This window comes from Vanacampus margaritifer, chromosome 12 (assembly GCF_051991255.1).
Source record: "Vanacampus margaritifer isolate UIUO_Vmar chromosome 12, RoL_Vmar_1.0, whole genome shotgun sequence".
Taxonomy (NCBI): Eukaryota; Metazoa; Chordata; class Actinopteri; order Syngnathiformes; family Syngnathidae; genus Vanacampus; species Vanacampus margaritifer.
In genome coordinates, this window is record NC_135443.1 from 21,092,397 (window position 1) to 21,115,096 (window position 22,700).

Genomic DNA, 22,700 nt, shown 5'->3' on the forward strand with positions numbered 1-22,700 from the left:
TGATAGCACACTGTCCAATGAATGGCATATTTCCATTCATAGTGGGTGGAGGAGGTTGTGGGCGTGTGACCAGAAGTTGATTCTTGCACTCTGCGAAAACTGCAGCAGTCTTAATGAGAATGACGCCTGCCTGAGGGAAATTTCTGCAACGGCAAAATTATCAAAAAGTGTTTTAGGCGCGTGTGTGTTTTTTTGAATCCCTCAGTGCTAAAGTTGGAAGAGAATACTGTACGTGTGCGGATGTGGAGTTTCAAAAAGAAAGCTAAATAAAGTTTGTGGCCCAGAACGTCTGCTGATGTTGGGTAAGTTCAATTTTGAAAGTAATTCAAAACGCGTGTGTGTGATATAAGAAAGTGTGTGTGAGTGTGAGTGAGAAACAGCGCAGCATTCCTCTCCCCCTTTTCTCCGTTTGAAACTTTGAAATCATTGCTCTAAAATTTCCGGATGGAACCTGAAGGCAGCACAGCTGATCTTCTTCCTGTGCTGGGAGTGACGTCACTGCCAGTGCTGCGTGGAATCTTGTGACATTCCGGATTTTGTCTTTCTTTTTTCGTTGGCGCCCCCATTATGAAACACACAGTGGGAAGGTTTAGTGAATGCATCGCATACATGATACGCAGTGTGAACGCCAGGAAGGCCCTGTGTGACATGCTGCATTCAGGCGTTGTCGGAAAGTGTATAATTCAAGTTAAGAAGAACTACTAGTTTGTTTAAGATGTGTTGCAAAAGGAAGCGTCCTGTGTTTAAGTACAAAAAACAACAACAGAGACTATTAGTGACAAAAAGTGTATATGCAACTATGCAAGCTTCAAGTTGATTTACGTTTAAAAAAAACAACTTTGCAAGAGGATGATACCTCCTGATTGGCCAGATCTGATCCGATTCTCAACTGCCGTCTGAGTGGGTCGCGGCTTCAAAATACAACAGTCAAAATACATTCACATTTTTAGTTGATATTATTTAAATGATAAAAGGGTAGGCAAACATTTGCACTTTTCTATACAAGAGGTTTTAAAGAATTATTAATAAATATTATTTTGCTTTTCATAATAAATATTAATTGTAATTGAATTGGATTTCCCCCAGTTAATTTTATTATACTTGTTAATTATAATTATTATGAAAAGTTTGTATTTGGCCCTACTTCCATTATGTTTTCAATAAATTAACCAATTACTTAATGAGATTCATGAATAGCCTACACATATTTTAAGTAACCTATTTTTGGAACTAAATCAATACAATAACATAATTTACCCACCCTGTTTTTTTTTTTTTTTAAACCACTTTCCCCCACATGTTTGACTATTTTACATTCATATTTGTGGGTGGGTGGGTGTCAGTGTTGGGATAATTGTATTATTAATTTTTTTGGTTTGTTTGTTTTCTCTCTCCTTGTTTTGGTTAGTTTGACTGCTTTCTTTCTTCTTCTTTTTTTAACGTTTATATTGTGTCAATAGACTGTAGTAGTAGATTTAAGTGGGACTGTACATGTGGTGTTAAACGAATGTATTAGGCTATGGGTGTATGTTTACATGTATTAATTCATATAGTGTGTGTATGTAAGAAAAGGACGGAAGTTATGTTTTTCACTTAAGGAAAAGGGGTGGGAGTAAATAAGTTTTATTCCTTCTCACTCCTTTTTGAATATTCATTGATTGTTTTCTTTTCTATTGCCTGTTTTCTTTTGATTTTCTTTCGTTGATTATTGTCACTTATTCCTGTATTAAAATAATATTTATCCTAAGTAAAAGACACAATTTGTAGTCTATGTAGCTACAGTTGGTATTCAATCTGAATTTGATTTGTATACCACGTTCCTCTTCATTTGTCTAATAATATGACCTGAAAGGCACTTTTTATAGCTCGATATGTCTATTAAAAAGATGTTTTCAAATGTTACTTTTTTCTTTGCTTGTTTGAACTTTTATCCAACCATAGGGGACAGTGTGGCATTTGAAAACTTGATCAAGATTCACTTTCAAAGCCATCAGGGTAGTTTTTTGTCTGTCGAAACATCAAAAGAATGTGATGATATCTGCCTCTCAAGGCCGAGCACGAATTTTATCCACAAGTTGCATGAGTTTAGAAGCTTCCTGCGCTTCAGCAAAGCAGAAGGGTGCATCTGATATTGTGACAGGGATTGAAAAAGAAAAAGAAGGCCTCTGTGACAACTTGAACAAACAATCCATGTACCAATGCATGTTTTTTATTTTTTTTATTTATTTTTTTTTACAGACAATGTAGCCGAGCAGCCCGTCTGCTCCACAGTTCAGGGTTCAAATCCCGAACGTTTTCTCCAGCTTCCTCCCACATTCCAACAACATTTGTGTTAGTTCCTGGAAGACTAAATTGTTGCTTGTGTGTGTAGCTCCTCTCAAAAGCACAATGAATACATGCTTAAGTCCCAGCTGACTGCATTGTGTAAAGCAAAACTCAAACTCAAGAATCACCGTAATGAAGCTCATAGTGATAAATCTTTTTATTTATCTCACCTTGGTGTGACGTTCACATTTCCGACTGTATTTGAACTAATCCTCCTCCAAAAGACTGCAAAGGTGGTAAAACTTTCAAAATGACACTGCGTGTCACGTGGGCATTCCTTGTCCAACTTTGCTCCATTTATGTGGCTAAACACAAATACACGCACACAAACCCTAACCGGATGTGTGTGAATGTGTGTCATAGATACGTGGACAATAACTGGGTGTGTTTGCATGCTTTATTTAGACATCCTTTATTTAAACAAGTATTGTTTTTGGACACCTGTGTGTGTGTGTGTGTGTGTGTGTGTGTGTGTGTGTGTGTGTGTGTGTGTGTGTGTGTGTGTGTGCGTGTGTGTGTGTGTGTGTGTGTGTGTGTGTGTGTGTGTGTGTGTGTGTGTGTGTGTCAGCAGTTTCCTGGTTGTGCTCAGACTTCCTCTTGATGTCTGTGTGCCGCCAACACTGCCGTAGTGTTGTTCCGATGTGTGCACCTAAGGATTTGACCATAGTTACTTATCAGTCACCATCATTTTCCTGGTCGCTGTAGCTAGGCAGAATTTGCTACTGTGACCCCAATCTTGGTATATATTTTGTAATGGAATATTATTATTTTCTTTCCAACCCCCCCACCCCCAATAAGGCATTTTTAGTTTTTCTAACTGTTAGGTAGGAGCGTTTGAAAGTGTTTTTAATAGTTTTGCCTCTTTCTCATATGCTATCATTATTAGCATGTAGCGTTTAGCAGCAACAGGAAGCGCTGACTTTAACATTTTGTAGCAACATTGTACGACTAATCAAAACATTTGCCTGTGGTTTGGTTATGACTGTTAGCATTAGCATGTAGTATTTAGCATTGACATTTACCCGTTCATCAACAATTCTAAATATTTGTATTTGTAAGAAATGCTTCGCTTTAAAAAAACAACAACTGTTATGGTTAAGTTTGAACTGCATTAGCATGTAGCATTAAGCACAAATTTGCATCATTTAAATGAGTCAAACTAGCATTAGCATGAATTAGCATGTACCAATAGTTTTAACAAGAACAATGACTAAAATCTCTCTCCTGGTTGAGTTCAGTCTGTTAGCAATAGTATTTATGATGATGCTACTTTGCTCATTCAAACCAACGAAGGTGTGGCTATTCGCTACTGTAATGATGGTCACTCGCAGGACCGTTTAGCATAAGCCATAAATAAGGATTAAGTTTAACAAAAACATTTTCTTAAATTTATATAACATTTACAAGCTCTACCTAAGGTTTTGCCTCTGGCTGCTTTTGAATTACCATGAAGCATTTAGCACTAACAATGCTATGTGTGCTCATTCAAATGAGCGGGAGTGTTTAAGCTACTAAAATTCAAGGCATCTCACCATGTCTGATTTAAGCAGGAATTTGCATGTACACATAGTTTCAAGTAAAACGTAAACAAATAGTGAAATTAACAATGTCAAACAAGCTAATTTACTGGTTAAGTCAGGCACTCTCTTGCAAAAATATCTTGCTTATTATGGGCTGATTCAATCACATTTCACAATTTCAATGATACTATCTTGTTGCATGGGCAACTTTTGGCTCGTAACATGTCATTGCATGTCAAACATACATTGAGGGAGCTGCACTGGAGAGGACATTATGCTGAAGGTGATCCGTCAGTATTTGCATTTAGCACACATACATATCGTTTCAAAAGTTTCAAGGTGTTTTTTTTTGCTAGAATATGGAATATTTGCATATGCATATATGTTACACAATTGTAATTTTTTCAGCTTTTTTTTTTTTTTAACGTTTACAAGCCACTTCATGATCACACCTGAATCCAAAAGTCCCCATTTGCAGGATGAGTAATTCTCATTATATGAATGTAATAATATGTATATTGGGGTTAAAATTTGAACATTACAGCCTAATTATTTTATTGAAATCCCACAGTACACAAACCATGCAAATCAAGTGTGTGGCAATAACATACTACTTTAAAAGCTGTCCTTAAGCGCCACTCGGTGGCAAAGTAGGAAAATGACGTCCTTTGAATGCTCTGCAGCCATCTGCTGTACAAAATGGAAAATACATCTTTAAAGAAAAAAAGGAATCTCATCTTTCCAGTTTACGTAATTTCTAGTGAATTATATGTATCGATTAAATAATTTAATGATTTAATTAATTGAAGCAGCTCATTTTCGACCCTCTCGTGGAGTTTTAATGACAGTTAAGTGATATCAAAATTAGTTGTGTACTTATTGACCACAAAGTAACTTATTTTGAGAATCAGATTAGGACAATGCAAAGTTGTAGTCATGTATTTCGTCTCCTAGGAGTAGTACACAAAATATTTTTTCGCCATATCGCATTTTACGCATGTGCAGTCTTGAATTACCGCACTTGTCAAGTTGTACTTTTGAAGTCCTGCCCCCTCTTGGGAATAAGCGCTATAGATTGGTCGATGCTGTCGGCTGGATGTATTGATTGGTTTGGATGTGTAAAGCGAAGACTATGTGAGATTAGTGAGAATCCGTCAGGGCTTGGTTCACACACACACACACACACACACACACACACGCACACACACACGCACACACACACACACACACACACACACACACACACACACGTGTATCTCACAGTCACTAGGTATTTTTGAAGATTTGCACTTGTTTCCTTATGCAGCAAGGTTTTTAATCATCCGAGTTTTTTAAAAATTTTTATCCGGGATCGGTTCGCGGGGGCAGCAGCTTTAGCAGGGAAGCCCAGACTTCCCTCTCCCCAGCCACTGCAGCCAGCTCCTACGACGGGATCCCAAGGCGTTCCCAGGCCAGCCGAGAGACGTAGTCTCTCCAGCGTGTCCTGGGTCGTCCCCGGGGCCTCCTGCCGGTGGGACATGCCCGCAACACCTCCCCAGGGAGGCGTCCAGGAGGCATCCGAACCAGATGCCCGAGCCACCTCAACTGGTTCCTCTCAACGCGGAGGAGTAGCGGCTCGACACTGAGTTCCTCCCGGATGACCGAGCTTCTCACCCTATCTTTAAGGGAGAGCCCGGCTACCCTGCGGAGGAGACTCATTTCAGCCGCTTGTATCCGGGATCTTGTTCTTTCGGTCACGACCTACAGCTCGTGACCATAGGTGAGGGCAGGAACGTAGATCGACCGGTAAATAGAGAGTTTTGCCTTTCGGCTCAACTCTTTCTTTACCACAACAGACCGATACAGAGACCGCATCACTGCAGACGCTGCACCGATCCGCCTGTCTATCTCCAGCTCCAACCTACCCTCACTCGTGAACAAGACCCCAAGATACTTGAACTCCTCCACTTGGGGCAGGATCTCATCCCCGACCCGGAGAGGTCACTCCACCCTTTTCCGACTGAGGACCATGGTCTCGGGTTTGGAGGTGCTGATCTTCATCCCAACCGCTTCACACTCCGCCGCGAACCACTCCAGTGAGAGTTGGAGATCACGGCTTGAAGAAGCCAACAGCACCACATCATCTGCAAAAAGCAGAGATGCAATGTTGAGGCCACCAAACCGGACCCCCTCAACGCCTCGGCTACGCCTAGAAATTCTGTCCATAAAAGTTATGAACAGAATCGGTGCCAAAGAGAAACCTTGGCGGAGTCCAACCCTCACAGAAAACAAATTCGACTTACTGATGGCAATGCGGACCAAACACAAAGCACATGTGGACTGGTTGGGCAAACTCCCACGCACCCTCGAGGACCCTGCTGAGGGTGTAAAGCTGGTCCACTGTTCCACGGCCCGGGACGAAAACCACACTGCTCCTCCTGAATCCGAGATTTGACTTCCCGACGGACCCTCCTCTCCAGCACCCCTGAATAGACCTTACCTGGGAGTCTGAGTAGTGTGATCCCTCTATAGTTGGAAGACACCCTCCGGTCCCCCTTCTTAAAAAGGGGGACCACCACCCCGGTCTGCCAATCCAGAGGCACTGTCCCCAATGTCCACGCGATGTTGTAGAGGCGTGTCAACCATGAAAGCCCCACAACATCCAGAGCCCTTAGGAACTCCGGGCGGATATCATCCACCCCCGGGGCCCTGCCACCGAGGAGCTTTCCAACCATCTCAGTGACTTTGACCCCAGAGATAGGGGAGCCCACCTCAGAGTCCCCAGACCCTGCTTCCTCAAAGGAAGGTGTGTCGGTGGAATTGAGGAGGTTTTCGAAGTATTCTCCCCACCGATTCACAACGTCCCGAGTCGAGGTCAGCAGCACCCCATCTCCACTATACACAGTGTTAATGGCGCACTGCTTTCCTTTCCCTTTTTTTTCCCACCTAAAACCTATAAAAAAAATCCCAAACCATTCACCTCAACCGAACACTTCCAGCCAGAGTCGTGAGGCCGTCAAGAGACCCGAGATAGGACCAAAGAAAAGAAAGGAAAGTGAAATCCAGCACCGACCAGACACCACCCACCAGGCCACCAACCAGAATCCTTCACCAACCCCAGAGACATCTAAATTCCAACAAATCAGGGAGACCTCAAGAGACCAAAGGAGAGACTGAGGAAAGGAAGAAAGGACAGAAAAAGCAGAGTGAGATCCACAGACAACAGCCTCCACCGATTCAATGACCTGAGGAAGAAGCAGATTGTGTCTGAGTTTCGATAGATCCTGGTGTGGTGGATCTGGCATGCATGAAAATCTCCACCAAAGAGGGGAGCCGTCGACCCCTGCCAGGACAGAGCAAGCGCAACACCTCAGGGCCAACCCAGGCCACGGCAGCGCCAAAGGACGACCCCCGGGCAGGGGCTACCGGCCGGAGAGCAAACCCAGGAGCAGGAGCGCCCCCCACCAAACCCCCATCCACCCCACAGGGACCCCAGATACTGGGGCCCTCCTGAGGTGCCAGGAGGTCCACCGGAGCGGGGCAGGCACAACACCGAACCACCCACCCTCCCGGCCCATGGAGCGCCGAGACTCGGGCCACGGATGGAGCCCCGGGCCCAGGGGAGGGGGAGGAAGGTGGACAGGGGAGGGGGAAAGGATGGGGGAAGGAGACGACAAGAAGGGCAAGGGGTAGCGGCAGGGCCGCAGAGAGAGGGGGAGAGGAGGAGGAAGGGTGACTAGGGAGAAGGGACAGGGAGGCGGAGGACGGGCGGGGAGGGAGAGGCAGCAAGGGGGAGGAAGGGGGAGGGGAGAGGGAACCACGGGGCACCCCAGCGGCCCACAGGCCCAAAACAGCGTCTCCGGGCCCAGAGCGACGGACCGTGCCCGGAGCGGCGCCGCCCTGGACACCAGGGAGAGCCCCGCAATGCAGCACCCCCCAAGAGACCCAGGGAACGGCCAAGACGCAGCCGCCACCCAGCAGCCAACAGAGGGGCAGACCCACCCACGCCCAGCCAGGGGGGGACAGCACCTATAGAATTAACCCCCTGGCATGCAGTGAATCCAAATATTAACCTTTAGTGCCCATTGGAGGTGAATCTGCTCGTTCCTGTTGGCAGCAACTGGGTTCCTGACTATAAAAACACAACCATTAGTTACAAATTGCCAAATACAGAAACATCAATGCAAGTTATCACGATGTGGTGGCTCTCGCTAACAGGCAGAGTTAAGTAACCAGAATTAGGTTAAAATATTCTACAGTATATACGTAGACCATGTTTCTATAAATTTTGATATTTGGTTTTTATTTGAGGCAGATATTTTTTTCCATTAAAATGTGATTTATGAGGAGGTTAGACCATTGGTTGATATTCAGAGTTTGTTTATTTTTCCAGTTAACAAGAATTGTTTTTTTTGCGATAGTAAGGGCCACAAGTGTAGATTGAAATTGTTTATGTGGTAAGTCAGTTGTTGTTAGGTCACCTAGAAAACACAAGTTTGGAGATAAAGGTATCCTACAGTCCAAGATAGCGAAAAGTTTTTCTAAGACTTTAGTCCAGAAATACATAACCGGAGTGCATAACCATAAAGCATGAAAATAAGTGTCTGTAGTGTTTTGTAAACACTGGAGACAAATGTCGGAGTCTGAGAGTCCCATTTTCTTCATCATATATTGAGTAATGTATGTTCTATGAATAATTTTATATTGGATAAGTTGTAAATTTGTGTGTTTTGTCATTTTAAATACGTTATCACAAACTTGAATCCAAAAGTCAGATTCTGTAAATATAGATAAGTCTGTCTCCCATTTCGAGATGGGTGAAGACATTTTATCAGTATATGAAAGTAACTTATATATTTTTGAGAGTTTTTTTGTTGTTGTCGGAGAAAGCTTGGTAATATCTTTAGTTAAAACAGGCGGTTGGAGCGTACCCCGAAGTGTTGGAATTAGTTTCTTTATCATACTTTTAACTTGTAGATAATGTAAAAAACTTCCGTTTTTTATTTTGTATTTTTGGAGCAAGGATGTATATGATATAAACATATTATCTGAGAAGAGATGGTGGAGATGTGTAATTCCTCCCACACACCTAAGTAAAACGATTGGTTGTTAAGTTGAAAGTTGGGGTTATGCCATAGGGGAGAAAGCCCACAGGGCTCCACTTGGGTTTTTGTAATTTCTAGTGCCTTCCACCAGGCAGCCAGGGTGGCGGAAATCATTGGGTTTTTAAAACAATTATGTCGCTTAATCGATGTTGTAATAAAGAGTAAATCTAGAAGTCTGAGGTTATTACAATCCTTCTGTTCTAGTTCCAGCCAACAGTTAGTATCTCTGTTGGGTTGTGCCCATACAATGATATATTGTAGCTGGTTAGCTATATAGTAGTACATAAAATTTGGTGCCTCTAGACCACCTTTGGATTTACTTTTCTGAAGAGTAGATAGAATAATCTTTGCTTTTTTTTTATTCCAGTAAAATTTTGTAACTGCTGAGTCCAACAACTGGAACCAGTTAGCCGTAGGTTTAAATGGAATCATTGAGAAAAAATAGTTTATTTTGGGTAAAACTTTCATCTTAATGGTGTCTATTCGTCCTATTAGAGAAATAGGACGATTTTTCCAGCACTCCAAGTCACTATAAATGAAGCTTTCCTCTCCTGAGACACCGGATGGTGGACCAGAATTTCTTTGAAGCCGTCCGGAAGTCGTTTTCCATGGCCTTACCGAACTCCTCCCATGTCCGTGTTTTTGCCTCAGTGACCGCCGAAGCCGCATTCCGCTTGGCCAGCCGGTACCTGTCAGCAGCCTCCGGAGTCCTACAGGCCATAGGACTCCTTCTTCAGTTTGACGGCATCCCTTACCGCTGGCCGCCTCAACAATGGAAGCGCGTAACATAGTCCACTCTGACTCAATGTCCCCCGCCTCCCTCGGGATAAGGGAGAAGTTCTGCCGGAGGTGGGTGTTGAAACTCTTTCTGACAGGGGATTCTGCCAGACGTTCCCAGCAGACCCTCACAATACATTTGGGTCTGCCCGGTCGGACCACCATCTTACCCCGCCATCGGAGCCAACACACCACCAGGTGGTGATCAGTTGACAGCTCCGCCCCTCTCTTAACTCGAGTGTCCAACACGTACGGCCGCAAATCCGATGACACGACTACAAAGTCAATCATCGAACTGCGGCCTAGGGTGTCCTGGTGCCAAGTGCACATATGGACACTCTTGTGTTTGAACATGGTGTTCGTTATGGTCAGTCCGTGGCGAGCACAGAAGTCCAATAACAAAACACGCTCGGGTTTTTATCGGGGGAAGGGGGGGGGCGTTCTTCCCAACCACGTCCCTCTAGGTCTCGCTGTCATTACCCACGTGAGCGGTTGAAGTCCTCCAGCAGAACGAGGGAGTTCCCAGGGGGAGCGCTCTCCAGCACACCCTTCAAGGACTCCAGAAAGGGTGGGTACTCTGAGCTGCTGTTTGGTGCATAAGCACAAACAACAGTCAGGACCCGTCCCCCCACCCGAAGGCGAAGGGAGGCTACCCTCTCATTCACCGGGGTAAACCCCAACGTACAGGCGCCTAGCCGGGGGGCAATAAGTATGCCCACACCTGCTCTGCGCCTCTCACCGTGGGCAACTCCAGAGTGGAAGAGAGTCCAGCCCCTCTCGCGAGTATTGGTACCAGAACCCAAGCCGTGTGTGGAGGCGAGTCCGACTATATCTAGTCGGAACTTCTCAGCCTCACACACCAAGCTCGAGCTCCTTCCCTGCCAGAGAGGTCCCCAGAGCTAGCTTCAGTAGCCGGGGGTCGGACCGCCAAGGCCCCCGCCTTTGGCTGCCACCCAACTCACTGCGCACCCGACCCCTTTGGCCCCTCCCACCGGTGGTGAGCCCATGGGAAGGGGGACCCACGTTGCCTTTTCAGGACCGGGCCCCATGGGTATAGGCCCGGCCACCAGACACTCGCCTTCAAGCCCCACCCCCAGGCCTGGCTCCAGAGGGGGGTCCCAGTGACCCGCGTCCGGGCAAGGGAAACGAAGATCCAAAGTTTGTGTTCATCATTGGGGTCTTTTGAGCCATGCTTTGTCTGGTCCCTCACCTAGGACCTGTTTGCCATGGGTGACCCTACCAGGGGCATGAAGCCCCAGACAACATAGCTCCTAGGCTCATTGGGACACGCAAACCCCTCCACCACGATAAGGTGATGACTCACGGTGGTTTTTTTTTTGTGTTTTTTTTTAATCAATTACTGTTTAAAATAAATTATTTTAATGTATCCCAATTAAAATGTACATATGCCTTTATGAGGTATTTATTGATCTTTTTATTCATTTGTCATTTTTTTTAATACTGAAATGAAAATTTAAGACAAGCATTATCGTCATCTTCACTGCCTGACTGACTGAGAGAAAACACTACCACCTTTAGTAAGGCGTTCAATAACCGTGTAATTATGGGTGATTCGATATATCACTATTAACCACTATTAAACCACTACTGTCAATTATCTACTCGTTCACTCCAGTACCACCAAAAAAACAAAATATTTTTGTAGTATATTTTAAATCAGGAAAACCACATTCAATAATATTGTACTTCATAGAAACACAGTAATAACTTGAATAGAATGTAAAGAATGAAACTATTTGTGTATCAAGATTAATTAATTGCAGCTCCTTGTCATGTGCCCACCTTGACCACCGGGCGGCAGTATTATACATACATACTCATGCAGTCAGACAAAGAAGTTTCAAAACTACTGTAGGTGACTGAGTAAGCCGCAGTATCGTTAAATGTTCTTCGCGGAGGATAAAGAATATATGCCTGAGAGTATTGTTTTTTCTATCTGCATGTGTTGATGCACTGTTTGTGATCAAATTCCTTGAAATATTATAACACCGCTACATAGATGCTATTTGTTAGCCGGTCTATGGTGTTTCCCATTATGCTTTAGCATTAAGATAGCAGACTTTAAGGCACATATAGTACAGTATGTGATTGATATATATATGAAACAAATCCATGTATTGACTCACTGAATTGATAAATATTTTTCTCACCTTTGAAAATCACGCTTGATGGTCAGAATCAGGACACACACACGCGCGCGCACACGCACACACACACACACACACACACATATATATATATATATATATATATATATATATATATATATATATATATATATATATATACAGGTTTGTTTTACTATCTTTGTGGGGCCATCTCATTGACATAATGCATTTCCTAGCCCCTTCCCCTAACCCCAACCATCAAAAAAGATTGCCTACTCTTTACCCTAACCTCAACCATACCCAGTGATGTGCAGTGAGCTCTAGGTTTGGGTAGGCAGGCAGTCGCAAATTGAGACGAACACACCAATTACAAATTTGTGTGTCGGCAGGCGAGTGTACAACGTATCCTAGGGTGACCATATTTTCATTTCCAAAAAAAGAGGAAACTCAGCCGGACCTCAAGATACTTGATACTCAGATACAAAATGCCATACAGTCAAACTATTTTAACATATGCCTCCTCTTTATGGGTAGAAAACAAAAAAACATTACTCTCCTTTAAAGTCTTACATATTTTTTTTTCCACTTCGAGCGAGGTTTGTACTCATCGCCTCCGGCACGGCAGCTCAACACTTGCCACTCAGCTAAAGTTCTGGGCCACCGTCGCAGCTAGTGTGCGATCTGCCAGCCACGGTCAACATTGCAGTGCACTCCACCTCCCAAACCTGCCCGGATGCCCGGAAAGAATGTTATAAAGTGAATATCTCCCTGTAAAACAGCCTAATTCCTCACAATATCAAGCTAGCAATAGCAACAGCAATGCCAAACACCATGTAAAGTAAAACAGCCAATTAATCGAAGCGAAGCACATCCACAAAGCCAATCTTTCCTTTTGAAACTGACTACGCATGCGCAAACACACATTGCTATGCGGACAGGACTGGGAAAAGCACAGTAGCAGTGTGCCTTCAGGAGGATAATTTTTGCAGCATTTTTGCCTGCAGGCCAGACGAAGTAATGAGTCATTTTTAATTGAGGTATGAAAATCACCAAATGTTGTCACTTTTAAACCTGTAGGTAGTGCAGGCTTTCTGAAATGAAATAAATAATTAAAATAAATAGAAAAAGCCAAACGGTTTCAACTTTCATTTCAGCCTCGGGTAGGCAGTGCCTACCTTGCCTATGCTGACCGCACGTCACTGACCATAACCCAATTCAAACCTAAACTCTAAAACCAAGTCTTGACCCACAAAAAGAGGTCGCAACTTGTGAGGCCCAGCAAAATGGCCTCACATGGACGGCTGGGCCCCACAACTGTGTGAAATCCCAGAATGTTGGCCCTACTATGTAACAAAACAAGACAACACACACACACATCATCCCATTAGACCACAAGCACATACACACACAGATATGACATAAGTTCACACAGATGCCGTAAAACATTGGGAGACATGTGTGTGGTCTAATTAGAAACACAAAGGCCCCGTCCGTCTCCATGTCACCTGGAGACTAAAATTGTTTAGACTGTGGAGAAGCTGAGTCAGATCCTTCTGAGTCTGACTCATGACGTTCACACACTCTCAGACTGCTCAGAAAATGTCAGAAAGCAGACAGAGCGTTCTGGAGATGGGATGAAAATACAGCGGGTGGGTGTCATGACCTGACTTTTCTAGACATTTCAACATTTATTCATTTAAATTTTTTTGTATTTGTTTGCAAGCAAACACTTGATGCAAGTGCTGTAAACTAATTTCACAACAAGCAGCAAAAACAAACAAGCAAACAATATGTCAGTCAGGTCAACATTGCAAATGTCAAGGAGTTTTGAACTGCCCAATCTATAGACATGTTTGTATTATACTGCCCCCAGTTGGCCAAGGTGCACACCAGAAGGAATTGAATTGAATGAAACAAAAAAGGGTCTAAAACAGTTTAATTTCCTTATATTCTATGTAATTACAGTATATAATTAATCGTATTTGTTGTTACAATATTACAGAGTACTATTTTTCTTATGAAAAACATTCTTGGGGCAAGCTGGAATGGATTAATGGCATTCCTATTCATCTCTTGAGGGAAAAATAAAATTATTTGAGTGTTTTGAGTGGCAAGGACCAAATTAAAAAAGAAAAAAACACTTTTACCACAACAGGCTCGGCCACATGACTGAATGAATGAATGTTAATGTTACGTCTTTTGATTATGTGGCGGCTCCTCTCGACATTTTTGTTGTTGTGATAATAGCCACCTCGCACAATGGAAATAAATACAATACATGGAAATAATAGGGCGGCACGGTGGATGACTGGTTAGCACGTCCGCCTCCCAGTGCAGAGGACGTGAGATCGAGTCCGGGCTTCGGCCTTCCTGGGTGGAGTTTGCATGTTCTCCCCGTGCTTGCGTGGGTTTTCTCCGGGTACTCCGGTTTCCTCACACATTCCAAAGACATGTCCATTGTCCATAGGTGTGATTGTGAGTATGGTTGTTCGTCTCTGTGTGCCCTGCAATTGGCTGGCAACCAGTTCAGGGTGTACCCCGCCTACTGCCCGAAGCCAGCTGGGATAGGCTCCAGCAACCCCTGTGACCCTTGTGAGGACAAGCGGTTAAGAAAATGGATGGATGGATGGATGGAAATAATACATATCGTAAAAAAAACAAAAAAACATGGCATACCATGTCACAAAGTTACAGACTGAATTAAAAAAAAAAGTTTACACACCCCTGTTCAAACGCCAGGTTCTTGTGATATAAAAAAAAGAGACCAAGAGACCTGTACTTCAAAATGTAAAACATTTTTCTAAATTAAAAATATCTAACAAATCTAAACTCGTTTTTTCCATACAAAATATCATTTTTAACATTTTGATTTTTTTCCCAGCATTCAGTCAAACATTTTTTAAAAAATAAATATTGTTGAGTGACAATTTTTTTCTCTAACTTGTAAGTAAAAAATTAAATAGTGTTTTTTTTGTACAATTCCATTTTAATTATGTATTTAGAAATCATATGAAAAATGTTCTCTTTTTTATACATTTTTTTTTACAAATCAAATTATAAATGTTATTTATATGTTGTTGTTTTTTTACATTTGAATTAAAAAAAATGTCTCTTAACGTTCAATAGGACAATTTTTTAAGAAAAAAAGTTTTGTTTTTTTACAGTTTAAAAATAATTTAAAAATGTATATCTTGTAACATCAAACTAAGTGTGTTTAATGAAAACTGATTTCTTTGTCACACTGAATTTCATTTATAATTTAAAATAAAATAAATCACAAAATAATAAAAAATAGAAAGTGCGATATCTTGTAATGTTCAACTTTATAAATGTAAAAATAAAAATAACAAGTGTGTATCTTACTTCTTGTAACATGCTGATCTGGCAGTGTGTAATTTTATTATTAGAATATGTGGCGGGGCATTAAAAAAAAATTCAAATGGCCCCTGGCCCGCACTTTAGACACCCCTGGACCAGGACCCTGAAATGATTTCCATTTGGTGTTGCGAAATGCATCTTCCCAGCATGCATTGCATTTCCACTGTATGGCATGTGAACCAAAACTTCCATTTGTCCCCGTCTCCTGGGATCACTAGGAAAAAGGAAGCGGTTTTGTTTGCTCTCTTGTCCATAGGATCACACTCTCATCTTCGTTTTTTTCTCATGACACATGCACACACACACAACCTCACAAGTCGAAAGCGGGGGTTGGCGAGGGGAGGGGTGATGTGCATCTGAGGAAGTTGGAGATGACTCAGCTTGAACCGCACTGTTCATTCACTTCATTCTTTCCTCCTCTCATCTTCAGGTTCTCTCCATTCTTTCCCTTCTCTCCTCTGTTGTAGCCATGATCTCATCCCCCTCTCTGCCCTCCAAGTCTCTGGGACACTCATTGTGTGTGTGTGTGTGATGTTGATGCTATGTGTGCGTGGGAAGATGACTCGCCTCCCTTGAAGTGATTAAAACATTCCTTCACTCTCTTCTTTTTCTTTCAAACTCTCTCAGGCTTAAGTAAGGCACCTCCACTCAAGAAGAACAAGAAGAAGATGAAGTGGCGCAAACGGTGAGTGAAAATCACCCGAAAATCCACTTTTGTCCGAACTTTATCATAGACAGGCATCTGGAAATGGTTTGGCCGGGTTGTTGTATTTTGGTTGCGTTATTCCGAAAGGGATGCTCCCAAAAAGGTGAAGCTGTGTTTTTTGGACGAGGTCATGTGATCAGTGATGTCAGCAGAGCTACTGGTAGATGTGCATTCTCAGAACGATGTCTCCTCTTTCTGGTATCTGTGTGCTTAAAATTGTTTGTTGAAACTGTGATAGCTTAATGCTAACTTATAATGTGAAACGCCATATATGGGCTAATGGAAATAAGTATCGATGTTAAGACGTACAAACAGAGCATAGAAGAATCATTGTATAGTGAAGCGCTGTCACACAGGTGTGACTGTGAATGCTTGTTTGTCTTAAACATGTCTTGTGATAGACCGGCGACCAGTCCAGGGTTTAACCTGCTTCAGCTGGGATAGGCTTCAATGTAAAACTGTACTCAGGTAACTGCAACCTTCTTCAATCAATATATCCACCCCCCAGTTTGTATGATTATTGTAAACTTTTATAGAATTCATCCTGACTGCAAATGAACGACCTTGCACTAAGCCAAGCTGTTCCTAATTAGCCTGTGGTGGCTAATTTAGCTATATCCATCACCATGTAGTGAATACCCATAATAATGTGATTGCATTTTCACTCATGGAGGCAGCACTTCATGACCAAGATGTTAAAACACAAACAAAAATGCTAAAATGTTCAGTGAAGTTGTTGAAATGTTCCTCTTATCAGTATGCTAATCTGTGCTAACTCTGCTTACCTTATTGAATTTGATAGTGATGAAATAAATTGATGCAATTAAATTAACCTATTTAATCAGAAAATAGCTAAATTAATGTTTGATACCAATGCTGGATGACCCAGATAACATATAACAGGCTTGAGTAACTCAAATGATGGGGTGATACTGGGCGGGGGGCAAACACACTTAACCAGATATATGACAAATAGCGAAACTTCCACACATAATTGATGCCCCATAAAATGCATTGGGAAAATGTACTGTGTATATATATTTTTTAGTAAACCCCAACAATTTTTTCAAAAACGCTGAAGACCAGGGAGTAAACAACTTCTGAAAAAAACAACAACACAAAGAAAAAATTGAAATAAAATTGGGGAAACAATTTAAACACGTGCCATTTCTTTTCTTAATTTCAATGTATTTTTTTTTCTTGAAAATGAATTGAGGGGCGTGTTTTTTGGGGATTAACAGTTATATAAACAGTTATAAAAATAAACTTGACTTGACACGCAAAGGCTGTCAGTTGTCCATCCAAGTAAGATTGGACTAGAATGTTATTTCTAGGGATGTAACGACGTAACGGCAATATTGTGAAATCGCGATATTAAAACTGCCACAATATCATCATCATCAAGTCATGATATTAAAAGCGGCACATCTGTTAAAAAAAGTCAGGTTGTTTTCTATTTTTGCAGTTCTAGCACCCTCTGGTGGCTAGTTTTTTTAGTGCAGTCTAATTTTCAGAAGGCATCTTTTGGCCCTTCTATGTTTAAAATCCACGCTAATGGTCAGATGGGGGAGAGAGGGAGAGAGAGGGAGAGGGGGAGAGGGAGAGAGGGAGGGAGAGGGAGAGGGAGAGGGAGGGAGAGGGAGAGGGAGAGGGAGAGGGAGAGAGGGAGAGAGGGAGAGAGAGGGAGAGGGAGAGGGAGAGAGGGAGAGAGAGGGAGAGGGAGGGAGAGAGGGAGAGGGAGAGAGAGAGAGGGGGAGGGAGAGAGAGAGAGAGAGAGAGAGAGAGAGAGAGAGAGAGAGAGAGAGAGAGAGAGATAGAGAGATAGAGAGATAGAGAGATAGATAGATAGATAGATAGATAGATAGATAGATAGATAGATAGATAGATGGCATGTGGGAGGGTGATGAGTCAGTGGCTTGTGTTGCCGGGTTGTTTGAGGAGCAAGCACCCCCGCACTTGACAAAATACTTGTGACATCACTTGAAAGCTTCTTCCTGCGCTGGAGGTGGTACCACAATGACAACTACTACTCAATTTAAAAAGAAAAAGCACAAAATGGAGTCTTAATGCGTTTCTGTATTCATATGATGATTGTACTGTATCATACTGAGAACGAGTTTTGTTGAAATTACGTTTTGCTTTTTAGTTGAATGAAATGAAAAAAAAAGTGAATTGTACATTGTTTATTTAAATACATTATTAATGGTTATTGAGTTTAGTATAGACATGCAGTGTTTTAGTAAGTTCATTTAAAATTGTAATTTTAAATTATTTTATTAAAAATCAAATATACATAATTTGAAACATGTATTTTTTTAAATATTTGTTGTAAAATATATTTGATATTTTAGTTATTTTTTAAACTTAAATTTATATATTTTAAGTTTAATTGTTTAATCGAGTTGTATATTTTTTTTAATATATTTTTTTATCAGTAGTTACAGTTACTTACATTTATTTGTAATTATTGATTGTTTAAAAAAAAAAATGAATTCTTTATTTAAATATATTTTGTTTCGTTTGTATTTAACTATTTTTTGGGGTATATTTTAATAGTATTCATTTCTGTAATATTATTGTATTACTATTAATAGGTAGTTTAAAAACATTGTTTTTATTGAAAAGTATTCATTTAAAAAATGTATTTATTTACAATGTGCATTATTTATTTAAATATTTTTTATTAATTTGTATGACCTTTTTTACTGCAAGGTTAAAAGAGACTATATGAAGCATATTTCTTACAAATTAATGCTTCCTCCTTTTTGTGTAGCCAATGTTGTTTGTTGACTACATTGCCATGGCAACTAAATAATGTCACATATTATGTGTTATAACTGCTCACATTGTATTGTATAATAATCGGGTGTATTAAGTCATTTGTCGGCCCAAGGCGAACCCAATTATGGGGCACTCCACATACATGCTGATATTTTTGGGATAACTCGCCAACAACATTGTTTTGCTAATAGTAAATCTTTTTCCAAAATCAAGTCTGCAAATGCACATTTAGAAGGATTGAAGAAAACTTTATTGATCTGTTTTATGAGACGTAAAAATGACCCTTCCTTCCTATTCTTTTTCATCTGAGCAATCAGGGCGCCGCTTGGCAACCCTTCAGGCTTCCCGTTTCGTCTCCCTCAGTTGGTTAGTGTTTTTTGAGACGTATTTTATGTCTCATGGTAAATTTCATTGCTCTGTACTCGTGACATGTGCAATGACAATACATTTGATTCCATTTCATAATGACTGTATGATTTAGATTAGAATTTTGCGTGGGCATGTGTTTTCTGTTGTACCTTTTCTTTTTACACGTACACACACACACTTATGACTGTTCTGTTATCAGATGACTAAGACACTCATATTTTTCTTACATGCTCTTTTCATCTTATTTCTCAGCTTCCTGCATGCAGTTTGTGCAGCAGTGAGAGAGACATTAAAGATGTGAAAAATATTATTATTTTTACCATAATCTAAAAAAAAGAGTGGCGGAGTGATTTCACAATGCTAAGAAAAAAGCCTCCGTTTACTTCCTGGTTTGCTAGCACTTCCAAATATGAGCAAAACTTGCACAGGGTCGCTGTCATCTTTGTGTGCTACCAGCGGCGAATGCCAAGAAAACTAAGTGCAGTGTGAAAAGGCCTTTAAGCACTCACATGTGAACAAGGGAAGACACAATAACAGATGCAGTGTTCAGCCAGTAATTGAACGAGACAAAGAGTCAAATGCACAAATATGATATGAGAACACTCGCAATTAGCTGTTGTAAGCCACAGGAATATGGTACATACCCCTGAAACTAATTGATGCCTTACTTCAATTAGTTGAATTAGTTAATTGAAAAAAATGAACGCCTTACGAATTTGACACCTGCCCTTTCCTTGTAAGAGTTTAAAAAATTGTAATTAATTAGATTTTCTCAGTTTATTGATGCTCTTGTTTCTACTTGAGCATTAAATAATTCAGTCTGTTTGGATTATGTTGCTACCCAAAACAGCAGCATAGATCAAGGCGTATAAAAAGTCTACATAGTGATGGGAATTTTGGCTCATCTTTCGTTTTGTTGTTGTTGTTTTAAATACCCTAGCTGCGTATATTCTCCCACTAGCAATACTCTCTTGTATTGCATTCTTTACTCTCTCTGGCTCACTCCAGTTTGTGGGTGTGGTGCTATTGATGCCCTTTTTCTTTAAACAGAGTCCTAATATTAGACTAATGTGCATAACATTGTATATAGAATATATAATGATAATGATAAATTTTGTTATACAGTAATGTATTTACTACAGGGACATGCTACCAGAATCAAATTCCTTGTCAAGATGATTCTGATTGAGGTTGTGATTGTTGCAGAGCTGATTATGCAAGCAATAAAAGTATCATCATCATAATAACAATCACATTCATAACAATAATTAAGGAGAAGTCAGTTACAGATTTTTTTTTACCCACAGGTTGGGTGCAGCATGTCTTTGTGGAACAAACTCCACTCCACCGCAAAGGCTGCCAATAATGTGACGTCATGATACTCCGCGTGTGTTGTTGCTTTAGTAGTAGTGGTAGTAGTAGTAGTTCCTTTCTCATCCACGAGATGGCGACTAATCCCTTTTTTTCAACCTTGAACGTCTGCCGGAGTTTTTATACCAATGTCTGTTATTCCCCCGACATATATATACACATATATATAAACTTTTATTATTTATACGATTTATTTATTTGACTTCCCCACTTTTCAACCATGAATGTCTGCCTGAGTTTTTATACCAATGTCTGTTATTCCCCCGACATATATATATATATATATATATATTTTTTTTTTTTTAATATAACTTTTACTATTTATACGATTATTTATATAACTTTTATTATTTATTATATACTTAAAATCTTCAACCACCGTCTTGCCTTGATTTTTGTTTGTTTTTATTAATAAAAAAACCTCTCACATTTATGCCAATGATCACCAAAATACCACGCAGAAATTTATAACTTTTTGGCCCAACATAGAGTTTTTTATTTTTATTTTCCCCCTATCTACTATAAATTATGATTAGGAATGTTTAGTAAATGTTAGAGGAGCGTTCTGCTTTTTTTCCTTGACGTATCCCAGCTTTATTCCTCATCGTGTTTCACAATGATTTCTTTATTAAAAACACTTATGTGAGCACAATGTTTTTTTTTAACCAACGCTTTTTACCTTACTATCCCGATTTAGTGTAAATATTAACACGGCCTCTTTTTTTGGGGTTGTAGTAAAAGTCATTTAACTTGTTTCCCTCTCTCGAATGAGTCAAACGTGAGACCGTTTAAAAAAACTTTTTTAAAAAAAACAACAACCATAAGGCGATTTTAAACGTTAATAAATGGGTGCAGGTAAAGGAAATCAAGTGTGGTTATTTTCAACGGCCCTTCGACGAACAAAATGGAGACTGTTTGCCGTTAAGGGGGAAATATAACTGTACAAAAAGTCCCCTGCACTTGGAAAATAAATGTCTAAAATATACCGCCGCGCGATATTTACTATAAGACTTTGGGCATTTTTATATTGAATAACTACATAGATATAAATATTTATGAAGTTTGAAATGCGCATTCGTGGCGCATTTGAAATAATGCGTTTAGGGAAGCTTCAAAACACGCTTAAAGTTATTATATGTACGTGTGACGCGCACAAACCGCGCAGCTCTCACAAAAATCAAAAGAAAAAAAAAGATTCTTAAATGACAGAAACGAACAAAAAATAACGTCAGTATAAACTTCATAAATTACAAAAATTAGGCTATAATTTTCCCTTGAATCGTTTACAACGAGCCTTTAATCGCATTTTTTTTTTGCGTCGTTATTAAACTCTTCTAACTAACTAGAAATGTTTCAGAGTTACGGACCAAGACCTTTAATGTTTTTTAAAACTGGAATGTAAAAATATTCTCTGAGGCAGAGCTTCTTTAAAAAAAACAAAAAACATTTATAGCTAATAAAAAGCGAGGCGTTACAATAGTGACGAAAATGTCACTCACTTACAAGCGTCCAGGAAATCTCTCTGTGTAATAAAAGTAAAAAAAAGTTTGACATTTTGTTTTGTTTTTCACTTTCTCACTCACAAACAATTAATACATAGGACGGGATGTCATTAAAAATGTGCGTGCGTGTAATCTCAAATCCAAATCTACAAAATTGCTCATGTTGTGGTGGCCTGAAGAAAGAAAGTGTACTAATAATGCTAAAAGTGATATGTATGGTTTAAAAAGTGCATTAATATTGCCCTTGTGCTCAAATATTTGACTAAACTACACTTTATATACATGCATACTGGTGTGCAATATCACATGGGGGCTTGCATGTGAAAGCCTCCTCATATCCAGTTATGAATATGATATGAGCTTTTGAATTGTGTTTTAATATACACTTTTTAGTTCAAGTCAGCGCATGCAGATAACACAAACGCACTAGACTGTATCATGATCATCATTTTCCTTTCATTTGTCTGTGTTGTTACAAGCATGAAATGCTGTTTATGTATTTCCCTCAGTAAATATAATTTATGTATTTATTTATTTATTAAATTATGTATTATACTCAGTATTACGAAAATATTGCAGTTTTCACTTTCAGTGTTTTACTCAGCTAAATTGTATATTTTCAGTGACCGTGTGTCATCCTTGGGAAAGTTTAGTCTGACTCATGAGTTACACTTTAGACATTCGTGTTACTGAAACTGGCATTGGTGGCACCAAAAACGTCCACAGGGAAAAGGGAAGGGACACCTGCTCTGAACAAA

The 22,700-nt window shown here is 40.4% G+C and overlaps 1 protein-coding gene across 1 annotated transcript in view; it reads left to right on the top strand.

The window, feature by feature from the left end:
• Positions 1 to 121: 121 nt before the first annotated feature.
• The window catches only part of arhgef33 (Rho guanine nucleotide exchange factor (GEF) 33), a 144,728-nt gene continuing 122,149 nt past the window's right edge, over positions 122 to 22,700 (top strand). The window contains exons 1-3 of the mRNA XM_077581889.1: positions 122 to 302; positions 15,841 to 15,898; positions 16,321 to 16,387. The gene's annotated coding sequence lies outside the window, so the exon portion shown is untranslated. The remainder of the gene's footprint in view (positions 303 to 15,840; positions 15,899 to 16,320; positions 16,388 to 22,700) is intronic.